Below are 16,285 nucleotides of genomic sequence, written 5' to 3' on the forward strand. Positions count from 1 at the left end.
GGTAGAGAAAATCCTCAGTGCTGAACTCTGTAGGACTTGCACCTGGCTCGCTGACAACAAGCTATCCATACACTTGGGTAAAACGGAATCCATCCTATTTGGGTCCCACATCAACCTTAAGAAAGTCAATGACTTCACTATAAAAGTGGGTGACATTGTTATCACCAGGAAAGATGAGGTCACCTACCTAGGTTCCGTTCTAGAGGCTAATCTTTCCTGTGATAAAATGGCAACCAAAGTAATCAAAAAGGTCAACCAACGATCGAGATTTCTCTATAGAATCTCCTCTCTGGTAAAAAAAAGCACCATGAGGATTCTAGCGGGAACTCTCATTCAACCCTTTTTTGATTACGCATGCACCTCCTGGTACCCTAGCACCTCCAAAACCCTCAAATCTAGACTCCAAACATCCCAGAACAAGCTAGTCAGATTACTTCTAGACCTCCACCCCAGATCACACCTCACTCCTACCCACTTCTCCAAAGTGGGCTGGCTCAGGGTGGAGGACAGAGTAAAACAACTTGCACTGAGCCTAGTCTATAAAATCCGCTACACCTTCCTGATACCGAAGTACATGTCAAACTACTTCCTTAACGTAAATGACCGCCATAACCACAACACCAGGGGGAGCTCCACTAACCACGTTAAACCCAGATTCCGATCTAACAAAGGTCTTAACTCATTGTCTTTCTATGCCACATCATTGTGGAATGCGCTCCCAACAGGTGTAAAAGAAAGGGCATCTCTATCCTCCTTCAAAACCGCACTAAAAGAACACTTCTAGGCAACTTCAACCCTAAACTAACACCCTCCCTTCCACATCATTCCTCTTCGGATTGTAAATAATCAAATGTAGACACCTTTTCTTATACTTTCTGATCTCTCTCTCTGTGTCCACTACTTGCTGTACATATCCTACCAAGTCAGTCCTACACTGTTCCAATGTCCATTTCTCTGATGATGCAATTGTTGATGACTGAAGTGTTGATACCAACCAATCCTAACCCCCCCCCCCTCCCCCCTCCATATCCCACACCCCGGATTGTAAATAATGTAAATAATTAATTGTATTCACTCTGATGATTATCTTGTGTGATGACTGTATTATGAAAATAGTATATATCTGTATCATGAATCAATTTAAGTGGACCCCGACTTAAACAAGTTGAAAAACGTATTCGGGTGTTACCATTTAGTAGTCAATTGTACGGAATATGCACTTCACTGTGCAATCTACTAATAAAAGTTTCAATCAATCAATCAAGGCGGCGTACACTCTGGACAAGTCGCCACCTCATCGTATTTCCTAAATGTCGCCAGATGATGTCATGTCATATCATGTAATCACCAAAATTGCATAATGAACAATGCTAGTTATTATTAGAACTTTCTTTTGTAAATTCTTAATTTGTTTTCTTTAGATTTAAATAAATGTTGTTCTACATTGTGTGATTACGTTAAGAGTATCAAATGTAATCAAACGACTGGAGGGTATTACATTTCAAAAACAAATTGAATCTACTGACTGGCTTATTAACATGAAGAATTGGATTGGGACTTTGCAGTGATTAATTTTAGCCTGTCGTGACAGTAAGGAAACCTTTACATTTACTTCTCGCTCTGTAAACCAAGGCGGAAGTTGCGGAAGCTCTGCACATGCCTATTTTATTGGGGTGTGGGTGTCCTCTCTGCTCTGACTGCAGCTGGGACTGCTGCGTGAGGCTACTGTCAACCTGACCGCCTGTGAGGAGGGGCTCAGGGCAGCACACAATGGTCAGTGGGTACATTAACTGTGGAGTGAAATGTGCTTTTAATGTCTTCAAAATTTCCTAAAAAGTCGCTAGATTTGTCGCTAGTCGCTTTTGAGAAAACAGTTGCTAAGAGGTGTTGGAAAGTCACCAGATTTTGCTAGAAAGTCACCAAGTTGGCAACACTGTAGTACCGTATTTTTCGGACTACAAGGCGCACTTAAAATCCTTTAATTTTGGCAAAAATTGACAGTGCGCCTTATAACCCGGTGCGACTAATGTACGGAATAATTCTGGTTGTGCTTACCGACCTTGAAGCAATTTTATTTGGTACATGGTGTAGTAAGTGTGACCAGTAGATGGCAGTCACACAGAAGAGACATGGGTAGACTGCAATATGACGCCAGGAAACAACACCAAAACTTTAAATGTTCCGTTGGAAATATAGAACATTACACACGGCACTCAAAAATCAGTCAAAATGTTTTAGTATGACTTTGAAGCCGATGGATTGTCGGCCCATTACGGCTACTCTAGTCAGAAATACAAGTATTACTATGGTGTGTGTATAAGGACCGCAAAATGGCACCCATTAGCAGATATATTATCTGCCGTTTTGTTACACAGTATTATGCAAAACCAACTTTTCTTACCTTATGGTACCTGCTGATTTGTATTTGGGATCTGCATAAGTAAATCCTGAAAATTTGCGCCTTTGTAGTCCGTGCCGATGCCTTAGTTGATTAGCTTCTTCTTTTTCACTATCTTCTTGTTATGTGACATTCACCCTCTGCTGTTGCCATTTCTAATATAAAGTAGCGTAAAGTTCTAACTTATATCTCGCTATGGAAGAGCTAAAACATACCGATGTAGTGAGTTTACATAATTCACCCACAGAACTTTGGTTATTAGAGTGTTCCGGTCGGACGTTTTTTCACGGGACACATTTCCAGCATTGTTGCACTAGTGAGCCACGGATGAGGAGATGCTGCCCTGTTATTGATTTAAGTAAAGTCTGAATGTCATTAAAACAGTTAGCTCCAACTTTTGACACTTCTTCCACTCCCGTCCTTGCACGCTACACCGCTACATCAAAGATGACGGGGAGAAGACTCTGTCGAGGGTGAGCCATCCTGAAGCGACTGTCAGAAAGCGACTTAAAGATGGTCTGTAAAACATAATCTATGCAACATTTTGACCAAAGGACTACCATCACATGTTACAGTATGTAGACCACAAGGAAGTGTTTTCAATTTAGAAAAAAAATAATAATGCGCCTTATAATCCGGTGCGCATTTTGTATGAAAAAAACCCTGAATAGACCCGCTCATCGGCAGTGCGCCTTATAATCCGGTGCGCCCTATGGTCCGGAAAATACCGTATGTTTTTCTTTATTTCATTACAGTATGTCCCCTTAGCGGTAAAACAGCGTAGACACTAATGAGCACAGGATCAAGCAGTGGAAACATGGTTTTATGTTGTGGAGGTTGCCCCCCAGTGGGTTCTTCGGACCACCAAGCATCGACATGACAGCCCGGTTCAGGTTCACAACACAGTTTTATTTTGCAATAAGGCTGTGGGTTGCTTTCCAGCAATTGTTTGTTTGTCTCTCCCGCTCTCGCTCGCGCTCTTGCTCCAGCTCCAACAAAGTCTCTCCTCCCGGCTGCTGCTTATACAGAGCGACAGGTGATTAGACAACAAGGCCCACCTGGGCCATCTACGCACCTGTCACTGACTTCGAGGCCGGTCCTGGCAAACCCCATTCCGCTGCAGGCCCGCAGGCCACGCCCCCCTCCACATATGTATTATAACGTTCATATCAGTAATTTTTAAAATTAAATCTGGGGTGACTGGCTGGTTGTTTCAGTAGTGCCTAAACCTACCTGTGTAAGCCTACAAGTAATCACCTCTGTCTGCAACAGAAACTCTCCTGTCTGCTGCCAAAATATTTAGTTTTTTACTACTTTGATAGTCAACTAGTCATTGACTAAGTTTAGTAATAGTAGTAGGGTGTACACTTCATCATCCAATTAGTTGACACTAATAGTGTCAAAGCGCTTTGAGTACCTTGAAGGTAGAAAAGCGCTACACAAGTATAACCCATTTAGAGCTCATTTGTATTATTCATTACCTATTACCTATTCTGTGTTATATGTGTTTTATGTTGCACGATTGTACCAAGAAAAATTCCTAGTTCGTGAACCCGTTCTCAAACTGACAATAAAACTATTCTGATTCTGATTCTGAGCTGGCGAATTTTGGATAAAAATGATAGCTAAAGCTTATTTTGGCGAAACTTCTTCCCTCTGTCGTTTGGGAGATGGGGGGTGGGGGGGGGGGGTATACTGTATATTTTGAAGTATTTCTTATATATATATATTGACGCAACAATATATATACATATATATATATATATATATACACTACCGTTCAAAAGTTTGGGGTCACATTGAAATGTCCTTATTTTTGAAGGAAAAGCACTGTACATTTCAATGAAGATAACTTTAAACTAGTCTTAACTTTAAAGAAATACGCTCTATACATTGCTAATGTGGTAAATGACTATTCTAGCTGCAAATGTCTGGTTTTTGGTGCAATATCTACATAGGTGTATAGAGGCCCATTTCCAGCAACTATCACTCCAGTGTTCTAATGGTACAATGTGTTTGCTCATTGACTCAGAAGGCTAATTGATGATTAGAAAACCCTTGTGCAATCATGTTCACACATCTGAAAACAGTTTAGCTCGTTACAGAAGCTACAAAACTGACCTTCCTTTGAGCAGATTGAGTTTCTGGAGCATCACATTTGTGGGGTCAATTAAACGCTCAAAATGGCCAGAAAAAGAGAACTTTCATCTGAAACTTGACAGTCTATTCTTGTTCTTAGAAATGAAGGCTATTCCACAAAATTGTTTTTGGGTGACCCCAAACTTTTAAACGGTAGTATATATATATATATATATATATATATATATATATATATATATATATATATATATATATATATATATATATATATATATATATATATATATATATAATCCGTTCATGAATGAGTGTATCCATTCGGCCACCGTGTTCAATGGAGAAGTCTGATCTACTATTTGCAGGCAGCATACCCCTTCCCTTTCGAGCTGTCCTGGATGGACTGAAATTGTTGTTTCCAATCATTTTGGAACTCGCAAGCGTACTTCCTACTCGTCGTCGCCATGTCTCTTCTTCGTTCTTCTGCTTGTTCTCTGTTATGTTTTTGGATTAATGAAATTAAACAATGGATGTCCGCTAACTTTTTGCAACTCAACGCTAAGAAAACGGAAATGCTGATTATCGGTCCTGCTCAACACCGACATCTATTTAATAATACCACCTTAACATTTGACAACCAAACAATTAAACAAGGCGACTCGGTAAAGAATCTGGGTATTATCTTCGACCCAACTCTCTCGTTTGAGTCACACATTAAGAGTGTTACTAAAACGGCCTTCTTTCATCTCCGTAATATCGCTAAAATTCGTTCCATTTTGTCCACAAGCGATGCTGAGATCATTATTCATGCGTTCGTTACATCTCGTCTCGATTACTGTAACGTATTATTTTCGGGTCTCCCTATGTCTAGCATTAAAAGATTACAGATGGTACAAAATGCGGCTGCTAGACTTTTGACAAAAACAAGAAAGTTTGATCATATTACGCCTATACTGGCTCACTTGCACTGGCTTCCTGTGCACTTAAGATGCGACTTTAAGGTTTTACTACTTACGTATAAAATACTACACGGTTTAGCTCCAGCCTATCTTGCCGATTGTATTGTACCATATGTCCCGGCAAGAAATCTGCGTTCAAAGAACTCCGGCTTATTAGTGATTCCCAGAGCCCAAAAAAAAGTCTGCGGGCTATAGAGCGTTTTCTATTCGGGCTCCAATACTATGGAATGCCCTCCCGGTAAAAGTTAGAGATGCTACCTCAGTAGAAGCATTTAAGTCTCATCTTAAAACTCATTTGTATACTCTAGCCTTTAAATAGACTCCCTTTTTAGACCAGTTGATCTGCCGTTTCTTTTCTTTTCTTTTCTACTCTGCTCCGGGGTGGACCGCTAGCCTGTCCATCGGATGGGGACATCTCTACGCTGCTGACCCGTCTCCGCTCGGGATGGTTCCCGCTGGCTCCACCATGGACTGGACTTTCGCTGATGTGTTGGACTTTCACAATATTATGTCAGACCCACTCGACACCGAGGATGTCGCTGTGGCTTGTACAGCCCTTTGAGACACTTGTGATTTAGGGCTATATAAATAAACATTGATTGATTGATTGATTGATTGATATTACTACTTGCCGTAGTTTTGAAGCAATGCATGATGGGAATCCGGATGTTGTGTGTCAGTGTATTAACGTGCCGGCTGTAATAAACACACGCTGAGAAATAGCTCCGTGCCTGCCTACTTTATGGGTTATAGATAAACCTATGGATAACAGAGACATATACAAACCCCGTTTCCATATGAGTTGGGAAATTGTGTTAGATGTAAATATAAATGGAATACAATGATTTGCAAATCCTTTTCAACCCATATTCAACTGAATGCACTACAAAAACAAGATATTTGATGTTCAAACTCATAAACTTTATGGGATGGTTTTTTAATGTATTTATTTATTACATTTTTTTTTGTCATAAAGAAATACAATCATGTGTGCTTACGGACTGTATCCCTGCAGACTGTATTGATCTATATTGATATATAATGTATATATTGTGTTTTTTATGTTGATTTAATAAAAATTTTAAAAAAAAATGTTGTATTTATTTTATTTTTTTAAATTTCTTGTGCGGCCCGGTACCAATCAGTCCACGGACCGGTACCGGGCCGCGGCCCGGTGGCTGGAGACCACTGGTGTAGGATACTTCTCTTGTCGCCTTATTTCTATTTGACTTTATTAAATGGATTTATATTATTATTTGGTTATATTGTTTGGTGACGTGTTTGATTTTCACTCGCAGTGTTTATGCAGTGGCCGGAGTCATTTGACTCTCTTCCTGTTGTTGGGCGTTCTCGAGTCGCGCTGACACCCGCATGTTCGCTTCTGTCTGGGAAAACTTAATCGATGAATCAATAAATGAAAATAAGAATATGAGGTATACCGACTAAATGAATTTGTCTCTGACAAATTGTATTGGTGATTTAGTCGACAACGTCAAAGAATGGCTGTCCCATACTAGTTACCGTTTTTCATTGGAAAAATGAGGTGCGTGGGACGCATAAAGTGACTTTACTGCGTCCTTTTAGATTTTAGTGTTAAGGACAAAGGACCTCAAGTGACATCATTAGACATCTTTCAGAAGCAGTCTGCAAAAACGACATTTCCTTAAAGCCAACGCAGGGTCATCATCTCTGTCCATTTCCCCACACTCTTGCCTTGGATGTGATTTTGAATACGACTGTTACTGTGGAATGTGTGAAGGCTTCCATTGGCTGTCAGTAGGTTTCCAACTCCCTAAAAAAAAAAAAAAAGGACACCTTTTTTTTTGCCTTTGTTATTTGTGTTAAAGGAGTTGTTGTTTTTTACCATTTGCAAACGTTAACTGGAGGCAACTGGAATCTTCTTGTTTGTTAAAGATGTTTCACAGTTTTATAAACAAGGTTGGTTTATAAAAGCCTGAAATGTAAAAATTGTTTGCACCTGCCAAGTTTTGGCTACCTTGCCTCTGCAGCCTTCATCTCTCGCGGCTAGGGCTTTCACGGGCATTCATGGGCCTTCCTCCCCTTAAGTGCAGACTGTCGGCGGAGGTTTGGCCACTTATACTTCATCTGATGAAGGCTGCAGGGGCAAAGTAGCCGAAACTTGTCAGGTACAAACAATTTTACACTTCAGGCTTTTATAGACAAGCTTTGTTTATAAAGTTATTATCAGTAGGCCAAATTAACCTTTTTACTGTGTTTCAGAATTGCATCAGTTTGCACTTTTGTGAACTATATGACTCGATGGCGGACAATCTACACAAATGTTTATACCATTTGTCCCCAACCAGAATTTAATTAGATGAGCAGGTTTTGGACTAATACAAATACACGGGGAACAAATTGTTTAATAATCTGTGCTGTTGTGCAAAATAAATAAAATAAAATACAATTTTTCTCTTAAATATACATATATCCGGTTTACCTTAACATAATACAAATAAACATGTTTCTTTAACATCCATATATTATTTTAATTTTTTTTCTCCCAAGATGGCAACGCTGTAGTTGGTGCTGTTGGCAGGAGCTCTGTGCTCTTGTGTCATCCTTTTGTTTTCATGTGGGTTTTTTTGCCTTTTGGTTCAAGACCCTTTGGGACTGTGTGACAAGGGGTGGCACTTTCCTGACTTCTTCTGTGCTTTTTTGGGAACCTCTGGATCTGCCTTCTGGGAGCCTTTTGCCCATGGAGACCAGCTGCTGGGTCTCTGCCACACCACAGTCCGTTTGGAGAGACTGGAGGAGATCCAGATGAAGAGACAGGGCTGCGGAGCTGGTGCTGAGCGCTGGGACGGACAAGCTTCACAGTGTCTTGGCTGAATGAGAGTGTATCAGACACCTCGGCCTCCTTGGACGCATCCTCGCTCATCCATGCGGACTGGACACTGGCCGAGAGTTAGTGGGAGGCCGAGGGTGGAGTTGGCTCTCTTGGTTGCTTTGTTGGGTCTGCTCCTATTTCTGGCCATGCTCAACCCAGAAGGTGGAGCAAGAATGGGAAATAATTCCACCTGAAAAGCTTCAAAAATCGGTCTCCTCAGTTCCGAAACGTTTACTGAGTGTTGTTAAAAGGAAAGGCCATGTAACACAACAACTTTGATACACAACTGGTGTTTTGAGGAGAAGACATGATTAATGCAACACCATCAAGATAGCAGAGTTGCTAAATGACACTTCTAAGAAAGTGAGGTAGCTGTAACGACCGGGTCGCATTGTGATGCGGGGATTCGTTCTCCCAAGATGCAGACAGACTCCGGACACAGCGTGCAGGTAGGAAAGGATTTATTCTTCATAAATCATGCGGGGAAAAACAGGAAACACCAAACATGTGCCGATAGCACAGATGGCAAAGCAAAGTAGAGCCTAGCATGGAAGCTAGCATATAAAACAGGAATCAAATTATAGCGCCTAGCGTGGAAGCTAGCATATACACTAGATGTGGTGAAATTTGTCCTCTGCATTTGACCCATCTCCTTGGGGAGCAGTGGGCAGCAGCGGCGCCGCGCCCGGGAATCATTTTGGTGATTTAACCCCCAACTCCAACCCTTGATGCTGAGTGCCAAGCATGGAGGTAATGGGTCCCATTTTGACAATCATTGGTACTTTAATCTAATATGAAACAGGAATCAAACTATAGAGCCTAACGTGGAAGCTAGCATATAAAGAGGAATCAAAACTAACTGTTGTTACCTGTTGCGTGATGCAAATTAGGAAGCCAGACCGAGTGAGGCCAGGGCATAGACTAAATAGCTCTCTGATTAGTGGCCGGGCAACAGGTGAGCGTCCCGAACACTAACCAGAGGCAGGTGAATGTAATCTGCCGTCATGGCAACTGAAACACACAAACTCAAAAGGGGCTGAAAACACAAGTGACTCGAAAACGTAAACAGACTATGATCCGGGCAGCAGATCACAACAGTAGCAATTAGGGGTGTGGGAAAAAATCGATTCGAATTTGAATTGCGATTCTCACGTTGTGCGATTCAGAATCGATTCTCATTTTTTAAAAATGTATTTTTTATTTTTTATTTATTTAATTTTTTTAAAAATTAATCAATCCAACAAAACAATACACAGCAATACCATAACAATGCAATCCAATTCCAAAACCAAACCTGACCCAGCAACACTCAGAACTGCAATAAACAGAGCAATTGAGAGGAGACACAAACACGACACAGAACAAACCAAAAGTAGTGAAACAAAAATGAATATTATCAACAACAGTATCAATATTAGTTACAATTTCAACATGGCAGTGATTAAAAATCCCTCATTGACATTATCATTAGACATTTATAAAAATTTTAAAAAATGAACAATATTATCACAGTGGCTTACACTTGCATCGCATCTCATAAGCTTGACAACACACTGTGTCCAATATTTTCACAAAGATAAAATAAGTCATATTTTTGGTTCATTTAATCAACCAATCAATCAATGTTTATTTATATAGCCCTAAATCACAAGTGTCTCAATAGTTAAAAAAAATTCACATTATTGCAATCAGTTGATAAAACATTGTCATTTACAATTAGAAAAGCTTTTTACAAGAATCTACTACTCTGCTTGCATGTCAGCAGACTGGGGTAGATCCTGCTGAAATCCTATGTATTGAATGAATAGAGAATCGTTTTGAATCGGGAAAAAAATCGTTTTTGAATCGAGAATTGTGTTGAATTGAAAAAAAAAATCGATTTTGAATCAAATCGTGACCCCCAAGAATCGATATTGAATTGAATCGTGGGACACCCAAAGATTCACAGCCCTAGTAGCAATACTAATAAGTTAGCATGTAGATGTGACAGCCACATAGAGCTCAGACAAAATGTGATAAAATGGCAACCAAGGTAATCAAAAAGGTTAACCAACGAACGAGATTTCTCTACAGAATTTCCTCTCTGGTCAACAAAAGCACCTTGAGGATTCTGGCGGGAACTCTCGTTCAAACCTTTTTCGATTACGCATGCACCTCCTGGTACCCTAGCAGCTCCAAAACCCTCAAATCTAAACTCCAAACATCTCAGAACAAGCTAGTCAGGTTACTTCTAGACCTCCACCCCAGATCCCACCTCACTCCTACCCACTTCTCTAAAGTGGGCTGGCTCAAGGTGGAGGACAGAGTTAAACAACTTGCACTGAGTCTAGTCTATAAAATCCGCTACACCTCCCTGATACCGAAGTACATGTCAAACTACTTCCTTAACGTAAATGACCGCCATAACCACAACACCAGGGGGTGCTCCACTAACCACGTTAAACCCAGATTCCGAACTAACAAAGGTCTTAACTCATTCTCTTTCTATGCCACATCAATGTGGAATGCGCTCCCAACAGGTATAAAAGAAAGGGCATCTCTATCCTCCTTCAAAACCGCAATAAAAGTTCACCTCCAGGCAGCTACAACCCTAAACTAACACCCTCCCCGGATTGCTAATAATCAAATGTAAACAATCAAATGCAGATACTTTTTCTTTTTCTTATGCCTTCTGATCTCTCTCTCTCTCTCTCTCTCTCTCTATGTCCACTACTTGATGTCCATACCCCCCCCACCCCCACCCCCTCCCTCCACACCCCTGATTGTAAATAATGTAAATAATTCAATGTGATTATCTTGTGTGATGACTGTATTATGATGATAGTATATATGATAGTATATATCTGTATCATGAATCAATTTAAGTGGACCCCGACTTAAACAAGTTGAAAAACTTATTCGGGTGTTACCATTTAGTGGTCAATTGTACGGAATATGTACTTCACTGTGCAACCTACTAATAAAAGTCTCAATCAATCAATCAAAACAAAAACAATTTCCCAATGTGTTCTTTTTTTTACGGAAAAATCTCACTGCGGTAAAAAGTCACATTTGGAGTCTGTTTGCGAAGAAACGAGGTTGACAATTCTAGGTAGCTGCCTCCCAGCTGAGGCAGAGTGACATCAGCCAAGGCAAAACAAACAGATGCCAGACAAGCAATGACTTTCACAGATCAGACTCACTGGCATCGATTGGCTTGGCCTGTGCCATTCGATGAAATCTGTTGATATTAAACAGACTATTTTTATCGTAATAAAAATATGGGACAAAGTGCGCCCCTTGACAGCTAAATATGGAGTGTGTACTTTTGTTACTAAGCTACATACCCTCCGGTTAAAACAGCCACAGATGGTGCGCAGAGAAGACAGTTGATTAATCAAGTCAGTTCTAACTTGTGGTGCCTAAGACAAGACTATTTACAGGGTGGGCCCTAAATTATGGAATGCTCTGCCCCTCTTGTCTTCTGAATGTTTGAAGTCTCGTTTTAAAACCCACTTTTTATATTATGGCTTTTAACTTGGCATGAGTCCTGTGGTCCTCTGTGTCTTATTGTTGTATTTTATTGATTTGTTTGTTGTCTTATTTTAGTGTTACTTTTTTATATTATACTATCTATTGTTATGTTCAATGTTTCTTATTGAGTTACTTCTTATTGTTTTATAACGTGCATCATTGGAAACCATTTGTTTAATAAAGTTATAAAAAAAAAGTGGATTCGATTGAATGCCAATATTTTCTATAAATATTGTCAGGTTTAAAGGCCTACTGAAATGATTTTTTTTTATTTAAACGGGGATAGCAGATCCATTCTATGTGTCATACTTGATCATTTCGCGATATTGCCATATTTTTGCTGAAAGGATTTAGTAGAGAACATCGACGATAAAGTTCGCAACTTTTGGTCGCTGATAAAAAAAGCCTTGCCTGTACCGGAAGTAGCGTGACGTAAACAGTTGAAAGGCTCCTCACATTTCCCCATTGTTTTCAATGCAGCGAGAGCGATTCGGACCGAGAAAGCGACGATTACCCCATTAATTTGATCCAGGATGAAAGATTCGTGGATGAGGAACGTGAGAGTGAAGGACTAGCGTGCAGTGCAGGACGCATCTTTTTTCGCTCTGACCGTAACTTAGGTACAAGCTGGCTCATTGGATTCCACACTCTCTCCTTTTTCTATTGTGGATCACTGTTTTGTATTTAAAACCACCTCGGATACTATATCCTCTTGAAAATGAGAGTCGAGAAAGCGAAATGGCCATTCACAGTGACTTTTATCTCCACAACAATACATCGGCGAAACACTTTAGCTACGGAGCTAACGTGATAGCATCTGGCTTAACTGCATATAGAAACAAAATAAATAAGCGCCTGACTGGAAGGATAGACAGAAAATCAACAATACTATTAAACCATGGACCTGTAACTACACGGTTAATGCTTTCCAGCTTGGCGAAGCTTAACAATGCTGTTGCTAACGACGCCATTGAAGCTAACTTAGCAACGGGACCTCACAGAGCTATGCTAAAAACATTAGCTATCCACCTACGCCAGCCAGCCCTCATCTGCTCATCAACACCCGTGCTCACCTGCGTTCCAGCGATCGACGGCGTGATGAAGGACTTCACCCGATCATAGATGCGGTCGGCGGCCCGGAGACGGAGGAAATCAAGGTGAGGTCGCCGGCTAGCGCGTCTGCTATCCATCTCAAAGTCCTCCTGGTTGTGTTGCTGTAGTCCGTCGCTAATACACCGATCCCACCTACAACTTTCTTCTTTGCTGTCTTCATTGTTCATTAAACAAATTGCAAAAGATTCACCAACACAGATGTCCAGAATACTGTGGAATTTTGAGATGAAAACAGAGCTTTTTGTATTGGATTCAATGGTGTCTGAATACTTCCGTTTCAACGATTGACGTCACACGCATAGGTCATCATATATAGACGTTTTTAACCGGAAGTTTAGCGGGAAATTTAAAATTGCACTTTCTAAGTTAACCTGGCCGTATTGGCATGTGTTGCTATGTTAAGATTTCATCATTGATATATAAACTATCAGACTGCGTGGTTTCAGTAGGCCTTTAGAGGCCTACTGAAACCCACTACTACCGACCACGCAGTCTGATAGCCCAATACTGCCGTATATAGGGTAGTGGAGTAGGTATGCATACCTTTCACAAGTGAACCGATACGCTATCAATTCCTGGTAGTTGAGAATCGATACCGGTACGCCCCAGTACCAATTACTGGTACTTATGTGTGTGTTCATTTGGAAATTAATGTTAATTTAATTATTATTAAAACCTTCTTTTCTACTAACATTTAACCCTGACCTCATAATCAATCATTTTTCATGTGTGTGAGCAAACGCACAAACTCCCTGAGCATTCAGTGGAGCACATGTGAGCAACATCAGACGTGCACACTGTGGCCACACCAGTGTCACACTTGTCCCAAACCTGACATCATAACAATTTAAATGTTTTATTAAAATAATTTTCTGATATAAATGATTTTGCCCTCTTACAATGACAATAACAAAAAAACATGTTTTTCATGACCATGTGCTAGTATTGTATGTCTGGCTGCGGGTCCTGCCTTTAAAAGAAATGCTACCCCTTTCAGAGTTTACATTTCGTTCCTGTAACGTTCTGTCTGTAAAATACATCTTTTTATTAGCATTTATGAAATCTAGTGACAATATTTCAAGAATAATATCCTTAGATTAACATTCTTAATAAATGGCAGCTGATTGTGGAGTCAGAGTGTTACAACCTGGCATTTACACATTGTGTGGCGTTGGGGTTGTCCGACTTTTTGTGTGGCCATAAATGCAGCACTGGCTAAGTGCCATGAGTGCGTGTGTTGGTGCAGGTGAGCGAGCGAGCGGCTTCTGTTGAAACGACGGATGACAACGTTGGTTTAAGCCTGGTTTGTATGGCAGAAAATTACCAGTTTTTATAGATAAAAGTTTTTTTTACTCATGTTTTTGGTGTGGTTACAAACAGTTTTGCTCAATAAAGTGATTGATGGAATTCCTGTCCGTAAAGTGTCTCGACAGACGATAATTGAACTGTGTTGACAAAGATTGTTTTATTCATTGGGGCCACTCTTGTTGTCACCTGTTACTCACAGAGTTGCATTGCAAAATCATACAGAATAAATTGTAATGTGTTTATTTTGTTTAAAGTTCAAATGGGATTTTTGATTTCCTGCGCGGCATTTTGCTGTGTGCAGAGGACGCATGAGCAGTGCGCAATTGCACAGGCGCGCACCTTCGAGGGAACGTTGCTCATAATGCTAATCAGTAGCATGTATACAGCATATTCAATATAAATTAGCATTGAGCTACTGCATTTTGAAAAGTTGAGCCTTACTTTTGAACACTTTCCGTGAGGCATGCTTTCGTTATTGGAACGGAAAATTGCAACATTACCTAGAGGCAGTCCGCTACGAATACACTTGTTTACCCGCCAAATGCTCATCAAACACTTATTTGGAACATCCCACAGGTGAACAGGCTAAATGGGAACAGGTGGGTGCCATGATTGGGTATAAAAGCAGCTTCCGTGAAATGCTCAGTCATTCACAAACAAGGATGGGGCGAGGGTCACCACTTTGTGAAAAAATGCGTGAGCAAATTCCATCCATCCACCCATTTTCTACCGCTTATTCCCTTCGGGGTCGCGGGGGGCGCTGGAGCCTATCTCAGCTACAATCGGGCGGAAGGCGGGGTACACCCTGGACAAGTCGCCACCTCATCGCAGGGCCAACACAGATAGACAGACAACATTCACACTCACATTCACACACTAGGGCCAATTTAGTGTTGCCAATCAACCTATCCCCAGGTGCATGTCTTTGGAGGTGGGAGGAAGCCGGAGTACCCGGAGGGAACCCACGCAATCACGGGGAGGACATATAAACTCCACACAGAAAGATCCCGAGGCCAGGATTGAACTCACGGCTACTCAGGACCTTCGTATTGTGAGCAAATTGTCGAACAGTTTAAGAGCAACATTTACCTTCGATCCCTCAGGCGGTACTGCAACAAAAAGCAACATCAGTGTGTAAAGGATATCACCTCATGGGCTCAGAAAACCACTATCAGTAACTACAGTTCATCGCTACATCTGTAAGTGCAAGTTAAAACTCTACTATGCAAAGCCAATGCTATTTATCAACAACACCCAGAAACTCAGCCGGCTTCGCTGGGCCCCGAGCTCATCTAAGATGGACTGATGCAAAGTGGAAAAATGTTCTGTGGTCTGACGAGTCCACATTTCAAATTATTTTTGGAAGCTGTGAATGTCGTTTCCTCCACACCATAGAGGAAAATAACTATCAAGATTGTTCTAGGTCTCCTCAGTTCCCAAACGTTTACTGAGTGTTGTTAAACGGAAATGCGATATAACACAGTAGTAAAAATGCCCCAGTGCCAACTTTTTGGCAATGTGTTGTTGCCATTAAATTCTAAGTTAATGATTATTTGCAAAAAAATACAAAATTCTCAGTTTGAACATAAAATATTTTGTCTTTGCAGTATATTCAATTGAATATAGGTTGAAAAGGATTTGCAAATCATTGTATTGTGTTTTTATTTACGAATTACATAACATGCCAACTTCACTGGTTTTGTGTAAGTAAAGAAGAAGGGGCAGCATTTTTATACTTTTTGTAACATGCAGGAATAATCAATCAATCAATCAATGTTTATCTATATAGCCCTAAATCACAAGTGTCTCAAAAGGCTGCACAAGCCACAACGACATCCTCGGTTCAGAGCCCACATAACGGCAAGGAAAAACTCACAACCCAGTGGGATGTCAATATGAATGACTATGAGAAACCTTGGAGAGGAGCCCCCCCCCCCCCCCCCCCCCCCCTCTAGGGGAGACCAGATGCAATGGACGTCGAGTGGGTCTAGCATAATATTGTGAAAGTCCAGTCCATAGTGGATCTAACATAATAGTGAGAGTCCA

Source organism: Entelurus aequoreus, linkage group LG11 (genome assembly GCF_033978785.1).
Source record: "Entelurus aequoreus isolate RoL-2023_Sb linkage group LG11, RoL_Eaeq_v1.1, whole genome shotgun sequence".
Classification (NCBI taxonomy): Eukaryota; Metazoa; Chordata; class Actinopteri; order Syngnathiformes; family Syngnathidae; genus Entelurus; species Entelurus aequoreus.